Below are 9,250 nucleotides of genomic sequence, written 5' to 3'. Positions count from 1 at the left end.
TATAAAAGGTCCCTGACCAACAGCAACACATAAATGCAGAACGAGGCATGACTGTTAGGCGATATTACATTTTTTTCCGACAGAGACAACGCTGTAAACGGTTGTAAACGGCCAGGCACTCATTTTACCCGAGTACTGTGAGAGAATGTGAGTAGTAAAGATCCGGAAGTATAACGGACAACACACACAAAACTATGTGTAACCTTGACAGTTTTTTAGTATGGTTAAAATACAGTTTTGTGAGAATTCCTCATAAACGCGGATGGCAAAAACAATAACAAAGGCTCGAGTGACGTCAATTCATTCTATCTATAACGATGACCAAAACCCGCGACAATGCAGATTCGGGGTAGCTCAGTTGGTAGCATTCTCGCTCCACACACAAAGGGACCGAGATCGATCCCGGGTGCCTGAGTTGGGGTTTTTACCCCGGATAATATAAATAAATAATTATTTTATATTATATATATATATATATATATTAATATTTATATTATATATATATATATATATATATATATATATTATATGTGTGTGTGTGGTGTATATATATATATATATATTTATATATATATATATATATATTATATATATTATTATATATATATATTATGTCCTACATATCTCTATCAATCCATTTTTCTCTTTTTTTAAATTTTTAAACTCCCACGATCATATGGATATCTATCGCTCTCTCTCTCTCTCTCTCTCTCTCTCTCTCTCTCTCTCTATCTCTCTCTATATATATATTATATATATATTATATATATATTATATATTATATATTATATATATATATTATTATATATACAGCAACAGGTAACAAATCAAACGATTTACGACGCTGTTAGGCGATATAATTTTTTTTCTAGACAGAGACAACGCTGTTAACGGCCAAGTACTTATTTTACACGCTATCGCATAGTACTTTCCGCCAGAGGTAACAGACCCAGCTTCCCAATCACTTCTGAGCGGTATAAGGAGCGGGCGGGGGGGGGGGGGGGGGTCAGAGAAAAATTTGGACTTCACACGGAATCGATACCTTTGCTTTGGGTGTGAAGCGAGTGCTCTACCAACTGAGCTATCGGTACCCCGATGTCAAGCTACGAATGTTAAAACAGGTCGTCCAGACAAGTGACACGCTGCTTACTACTACGTACTTGGTATTAAAACTTACACATAGCAAGCATCCTGTATGTCTCCCACCTAACACAAATACAGACACACACACACACACACATGACACACACACACAGATCCATCATTTACAAACAGATATTCACACACAAACACTGACACACAATCACACACACACTGACACACAATCACACACACACTGACACGCAATCACACACACACTGACACGCAATCACACACACACTGACACGCAATCACACACACACTGACACGCATCACACACACACTGACACGCAATTACACACACACTGACACGCAATCACACACACATACACTCATTCACAAACACACACTGACACGCAATCACACACACACTGACACGCAATCACACACACACTGACACGCAATCACACACACACTGACACGCAATCACACACACACTGACACGCAATCACACACACACTGACACGCAATCACACACACACTGACACGCAATCACACACACATACACTCATTCACAAACACACACTGACACACATACACAATCGCATACACATACACACTCATTCTCAAATACATACTCACACACACTGACATACAATCACACCACACACACATACATTACACACACACACATACATACACACACATACATACATACACACAACACATACACACAGACACACACGCTTACACTTGGTTGCTAATAAATGGTGCTCCTTTATTGATTTCAACAAATAAATTATGCAGATTTCACACCCATTCAAACACAAAGGAAAAAAAAATTATTTATGCAAATGACGAAAACAATCCAACAGTACATACGGTGTGCATTCATTGTAAGCAACGCAACACAAATATATAATTAGATTCACTAGGTCATATATTATGCATAATACGCGCTAAGCACACGCACACACCACACGCACACAAAACCTAGTCCTTCTGAAGCATGAGGCCCATGTAGCCGAAGTTTATTCCAGTTTATAATATTATTATAGCGTGAAACGGATAATGGCAATTGCTGGGTACCCTTTGGATAGGACGCTAATCTAGTAAAGTAATTTCTGCTAGATCTAAAAGAAAACCAGCTACAAATCACTGGTTGGACAGGGTGGGGCGGGGAGAGAGGGCAGACAGAAATAATTCTCAACTCACTAAAGATTGGTTTTGGCCCTTCTGCATGTGAAGCTAGTGCTCTACCAACTGAGCTATCAGGACGCCCCCCCCCCCCCCTTCCCTCCCCTACCCCTCACACATACAATACGAGTTAGAGGCAAAGGTCACATAATATGTTATCAACGTCTCGTCTCTCGTAAGGCTTTATGTCTAATCATTTAGAAGCAGCTGACAATTTTTTAAAAAAATGTTAAAACTGGAGCTTATATATAGCGCAATATCCCCTAACCGTGCGCTTTAGAAAGGGTCCCAAGCCAACAGCAACATGTAATATGTAGAACGAGACATGACGCCTGTTAGGCGATATTGCATATATTTTCTGACAGAGACAATAACGTTAACGGCCAGGTACTAATTTTGCACCTGGGTATGGTGAGAGCATGTGAGTAAAGAGCGTTCCACAAGGACTCAACTATGCGCCGAGCAGGGCTCGAACCCAGGACCTTTCAATCCGAAAGCGAGGATCATACCACAAGACCACATAGCCGCATCTGGCATGTTGTGTCCATAGGGTCGAATCAAGTGTGGAAAAGTGAGTATAATCAAAGTTCAAATTATGTGAAATATGAAATTTTAGTTCTTTGCTCTCGAGTGTGGCTATATGGTCTTGTGGTGTGACATTTGCTTTCGGATTGGAAGATCCTGGGTTCAAGCCTTGCTCGGCGCATAGTTGAGTCCTTGAAAAAGGGTCTTTACTCACATTCTCTCACCGCACTCAGGTGAAAAATGAGTACCGGGTCGTTTACAGTGTTGTTATGTCCCCCCTAAAAGAAAAGTAACTATTCCAAACAGGCGTCATGACTCGTCCTACATGTTAAGTGTTGCTGTTGGCCTGGGACCCCTTGATTTTTTTCTGACCCTCATGTCCACCAAGCAGTAGTTGGGTAGCTGGGTCTGTTAGATCTGGTGGAAAGCGCTTTGCGATAGACAAGTGTCCTATCCAACGGGTAGCAAGCAACTGCTATTATCTGTTTCACGCTATAGAAACTGAGAGAAACTCTGGCTCTATAAGCCTCATAGCTCTGAAGGATTGAAGGAAATGATAGGCGAATTAAACATCATCCCTACGTTTTCTCTCTTACAATCAGCAAATAGCTTTTCAAGCTTTGTCTGAGAGCTACATGGTGGATTTGGTTTTCAGTCAGATTGTCAGTGGATACCCATGTAATTATAAAAATTGTCAGTGGATACCCGCGTAATTATAAAAATTGTCAGTGGATACCTGTGTAATTATAAAAATTGTCAGTGGATACCCGTGTAATTATAAAAATTGTCAGTGGATACCCGTGTAATTATAAAAATTGTCGGTGGATACCCGTGTATTATTAAAAAATTGTCAGTGGATACCGTGTTGTAATTATAAAAATTGTCAGTGGATACCCGTGTAATTATAAAAATTGTCAGTGGATACCCGTGTAATTATAAAAATTGTCAGTGGATACCTGTGTAATTATAAAAATTGTCAGTGGATACCCGTGTAATTCATAGAAATTGTCAGTGGATACCCGTGTAAATCATGAAGAGTAGAAGTTAACCTCAATTTTGAAATTTATGTCTTTCAAATCGATTTCCAACACCTACTTTATAACGACACGAAACCCCTGTGGAAAACAATGGGTGCCAAATGACGGGTTTTCAAGACTTCAATATCTTTTCAAACAGTTTATAATACAAGTTTGTTTTCCTTCTTTCCATCCAATTTTCAGGTGTGTCTGGCCGAAATTTCTTGGATTATCTACACACGATGGATACGGTGTGAAATAAAACTGATGTAGGATAATATTATTGTCCATCAGTTTATTATTCTTTAACAGGCTCCAGGTAAGGTCACTTTGGCTATTCATGTCTTAACTTGAATAACAATAACTGATACATAATTAATGTGACTAAAGTCGTCACATTTTGGCCAAATTACTTTTTACTTTAATAATAAATGAATTTTAGGATGAACCTCCATGAGTCGAAATTTAATTAAACCTGAGCTGTCTAAGAAGTCAATAATAACACTTGACAGAAGTCTCAAACATAAGGTTTTCTTTGTTTTTACTTTTTCGTTTGTTTGTTTTTGTTTTGTCATTTTTGATGTGGAACATTAAAAGTAATACAGTTCCAGCAGAAAAAATTTTAAATGCCGGTTTGACGATGTTAAATTGTTATTGCTGTGCGTGATAAATTTAATAAAAGTCAAGGACTATTGATGATCAACTCAATTAAAATTTTCACTATGAGCTATTGGTATTCTTAAATCGTGTTACAATGCATGACTTTTATCCTCGCAACTTCATGCTATGCTGAAACATAAATGATTTATATATATATATATATTCAAGCATCAATGTATCATGACCAATGATGTCACTACCTTTTTCCCCCTTGATTTTATTTATTATATATTTCCTTATCAACCAACTATTGTTAGTACGGCTAATGATACTATTTGAAAATGAAAACTGGAGGTGTTGAATAAAATTGTAAATGATGTGGCAAAATGGCACTATGTGAAAAATATTGTCTCAGCTAGAAGATTTACGCTTCCGTTTAAATAACAGACTTCTTCTTCTTCGTTCCTCTGATGGACATCTATGGCTGCAGTCCGATATCTGCTATGAAGTCTGTGGTCCGCTTTAGGTCCTCAGCCTCACCATAGAGCTTTGTGTTGAGTGTTGTAGGGGTGACCCAGTGGTTCGAACGTTGCACGTTGTATAATGGGCAATCCATAAGCACATGTAAAGTGGTTTCATGGTCGGTTCCACATGGGCAATAAGGGGTTGTTCAAAGAAAGGAATGACACACACCTGGAACACAACAAGCAGGATCCAATCCATGCCATTCAGCGAAGTAGCCAAGTCACTCTATTCCGCCTCCGAACAGGACACAATAGACTAAGAGGACATATGTTTACAAAGCTAGGTATTGGAACAACCCCTTATTGCCCATGTGGAAATAACAGACAAACCATGGTTATACATTTCCGCAGATTCCAAGAATTTTTTATCAATTTTTGAATAAATGCTCTCTGAGGGAAAACAGTAGAATATGAAATAAAATTCAAATCCTGCATGTAAATGGTTAACTCGTTCAAATTCAACAAGAACAAAAACTGAACAAATTTGTTTGATATTCCTTTTGTGTTGACATGAAAGACTTATCTATACGAATAAAGGAAGGAAACATATCACTGATCGGACTGCATAACTAAACTATTCTCCTCATCAGAAGTTTATTAATCTAACAGTAGTTTCATTCAATCTATTCATTAAATAAACTTACAAACTTTCAGCTACGAGTTTTAGGTAGAATATTAGCTCTGCATGTGTTATAAATTTGTATAATTGAATAATGGATGAATATGTGAGCATATCAAAGAACAAATAAAAGAAATATTATCATATATAGAAAAGATCATCACCTTAATGAATTCCATTCCGTCTGTCAACTCCCATATTGGCTTCTTATGTCCAATAATCTCACAGAGTGACCGTCTTCTGCTAATTTCCTTCGAGGGTGTACCCGGGATAACCTCCTCCACCGTCACAACATGAATTTCCTGTCTGTCGGTCATTTCTAGAGATCTATGTGCGGTGCCTGTTGTAAAGTGTTATCTAAAACTGTTGAATAAAGAGAAATTTGATGAAAGGAATAAGAGAGATTAAATCTTGGATGTACCACAATAAGTTAAAATTAAATGATATAAACTCAGATTTTAATGTGTGGAAGGCCGAGTATCCTTAAAGGCAAATAAATCACCTATTACTTCGGAAATAGCACAATAGAATTTTCAAATAAAGCAAAAAACCTTGGGTCTCATTGATAAAGATCTTTCCATGACAAGCCATGTGAATAACACCGTACAATTATGTACATAGAAATGAAAAAAATTAGCAAAATTCGTAATTTAATACCGAAGCATATAACAAGAACTTTTAATTAATTCCCTGGTTTTTATCTAAATTGGACTATGTAACTCCCTTTGGGCGAATTTAGCTAAAGACAAATTAGCAACTTCAGGTTGCTCAAAATAACGCAGCAGGCTCATTGTACGCAATAACAAAAAATACCCGTCAGAAACTCTTCTTCTCCGTGAGTTACATTGGCTTCCTGTGGAAAAAAGAGTTGCTATAAGATTTGTACTGTTGTCTACAAACCCCTGAGCACGAAACAGTCCTCCTATATTAAAGACCTTCTAAACATATATGCCCCCAATAGAACTTGAGGTCAAGCAATGACCAATCAATCCTTGTCAAACCTAAGCCATTGCGTAAAATAGGTGAACAGTCTTTTCAATTTCAGCCCCATTTTTGGAACTCTCTCCCATCACATGTGAGATGTCGGAATTCGTTGACAACGTTCAAATCTCGCTTAAAGTTTTATCTTTTTACGTCATAATGTTGCAATATTATTTTCATATTTTTTGTTGTTTAAATTGAATTCGTAATCACGTTTCCTTCAACTTGTCTCACTGTAATATGTTTTGTTTTATATCACTGTAAAGCGTTAGAGCCTGTGACAACGGGGTTAAAGCGCTATATAAATGCCATTTATTATTATTATTATTAAGAATAAAACGAGACATGAATATAGCAAATAAATAGTAAAAATAAGGACCTATATGACTACATTTATCATGCTTTAAGGCAGGCAAATGCGCTTTGCCCATTAAAGAAAATCTGTTTGGGGGAAAGCTAAACACTAACCTATTAGTTAGAGCTATCAATCCCACACTTAATAGATTCTCACATTAGTAAATGAATATAAAAAAAAACTAGAAATTTTATTAAACCTATTGTCCTATTTTATAAATAATCTCTCTTTAAAATTATTTTAAAAAATCATTCCTATATCATAGTGTTTGTTGATTAAAAAAAAAATATTTAACAATTTTTTGTTTATATAATATTCTCATTATAAAATGAAAACTAATGGACATGGGACGACATGATGGGGGCAGCGTAGCTCAGAGGTACGGTCTTTGCTTTGTACCCGAAAGGCACAGAGTTCGATCACTCACTGCTTAGGTGTGTGGCATTGAGCAAGTCACCTTGCCCTAGCTCAATTTGCGGCGCTGCACAGCGGCTGACACCTGGGTTATTCCAGTCTTCCCTTGGAAATAGACGTTAGAGAAAAATCTCCCCTATGGGATGAATAAAAGTATTTTTTTGTTTTTGTTTTTCTGATCAAAAAAGATTTTACTGATACTTCGGACAATAAACTGTTTTAATTGAGATTTCCCAATGACAGGACGAGTGGTTCTAAAAAAAAACAACTATGTACAAGAAGACAGTGGCATCATATTAAATTAATTAGGCGGATGGGGGGGGGGGGGGGGGGGGAGGGGGTTGTAAGAAAAATGATATTGAAATGATGAACAAATTGTATTGTATGAATCATGGGATTGAATAACATAATGCAAAAGATCATGATCAGTTTTAATTTGTTTTGTTTTTACAACTTGTTTATAGTACAGCAAATTCACACGAAAAGAGAAGGGACAATAGACAGAAGAAGATTGGATTGGATGTGTGAGAATCGAGAAGACGTCAGAATCAGGAACAGCCAACTACTACAGCCACATTTCAACATGATGCTCAGTTTTTAATACTTAAATTGGACTAATCTTCTTTTTGTGGAGTGTCACTATTCCATGCAATGCATTGTCACTAAATAATAATCGTTTCCTGTTTAAAGTTTTAAAAAGTTAGTTAAGTTAAAGAAGGCAGGAGTGGCCCGGTGAACTGTTGAACTTGAACGAACGGGTACGGGGGTGTTTACTCACAGAATGGATTTTTATTAATTTGCAGTACCACAATCAATTAGTTATAAAAGTAAGCAAATCGGTGATTTAAGCAATCCAATGTAGAGTTAGTAATAATGGGTGTGTTAGCACAGGTGGACTGTTGAACCTTACACTACTAGGGAATTAATCTCAGTTACACAATGTGTCTCGCGGCGGCGGAGAAGTGTGTTTTGTTTACATATTTTCACTTTGGCTGGCGTAAATTTGATGAATGTTGGAACTATACAAAGTATATGTTTTTATAACCTTAATATTTTGATACATCAAAGTAATTTCAATCATTGTTAACAAAAAAGTCTGATTTAACAGATATGATAAACTACTACACAACTGCTTCTGTTTACGACTCTAAAAATCGATCCCACTTTCGTTTGCGGTGACCTTCTCCGGGGCAACGATAGTAACCATATGGCCGCCTGGTAAATGTTGTTTTGTATCGCATACCAGTAGCAAGAAGGTGAGTGAACTGTTGTGTTGTTTTCTTGTTTAGAAATAACTTTCACAATATTTTATCATAACTGTTTTGTATTTTTGTATCTTGTGAAGCACCAATTGCCCATATCAGCTTGATAGATGAAAATAAAGTCGAACTTAGCTAAATAACTGATCAGTAGACTTCGGATATAAATATAATGAATCTTAAATGTATTCGTTGCTGTATATGCTAATTGTCTGCACTGCAAGTTATTAACGTTTCGGGTTCTACATTTACTATCAAACAAGGAGTACTTCATTGGGCGCTTCATGTGTAAATATGAAAACCTTTCTCTCGGTTCCTTTCATCCGTCTTACATAGGCTGTACATAGAACGAATTCCTATAAAAAAGCCTTTTGGGTGTGATCAAAACATGCTGATTGTATCTGATATAAGATATAATAAGAGAACCTTATTTGTCCAATTCTGTTAAATTTACATTTGCTATTGTCATTGATATCGAACTATGAAAATTTATTAAGCAAGCAATCAAATATAAAGCTTAATAAGACTAAGTACATAAGAAGTTATCTACACTTTCCGAAATCACTCAACCTCTCTCTCTCTCTCTCTCTCTCTTCTCTCTCTCTCTCTCTTGTGTGTGTGTGTGTGTGTGTGTGTGTGTGTGTGTGTGTCTTGTATTATTAGTTTACAATACAAATTTT

The 9,250-nt window shown here is 36.7% G+C and overlaps 3 protein-coding genes across 3 annotated transcripts in view; 2 read left to right on the top strand and 1 right to left on the bottom strand.

The window, feature by feature from the left end:
* The window catches only part of LOC144973358 (short-chain dehydrogenase/reductase family 42E member 1-like), a 255,897-nt gene extending 247,661 nt beyond the window's left edge, over positions 1-8,236 (bottom strand). The window contains exon 1 of the mRNA XM_078915687.1: positions 8,090-8,236. The gene's annotated coding sequence lies outside the window, so the exon portion shown is untranslated. The remainder of the gene's footprint in view (positions 1-8,089) is intronic.
* The window catches only part of LOC144973357 (uncharacterized), a 439,718-nt gene that overhangs the window by 186,138 nt on the left and 244,330 nt on the right, over positions 1-9,250 (top strand). The gene's annotated exons all lie outside the window — the stretch shown is intronic.
* LOC144973986 (sperm-tail PG-rich repeat-containing protein 2-like) overlaps positions 1-9,250 on the top strand; it is a 196,465-nt gene that overhangs the window by 3,196 nt on the left and 184,019 nt on the right. The window lies entirely within an intron of this gene.

Source organism: Berghia stephanieae, chromosome 5, assembly GCF_034508935.2.
Source record: "Berghia stephanieae isolate SIO BIC M18660-M18661 chromosome 5, UCSD_Bste_1.3, whole genome shotgun sequence".
NCBI classification, from domain to species: Eukaryota; Metazoa; Mollusca; class Gastropoda; order Nudibranchia; family Aeolidiidae; genus Berghia; species Berghia stephanieae.
Note: the sequence above shows the minus strand (reverse complement) of the source record. Positions and strands in the feature narration are given on the sequence as shown.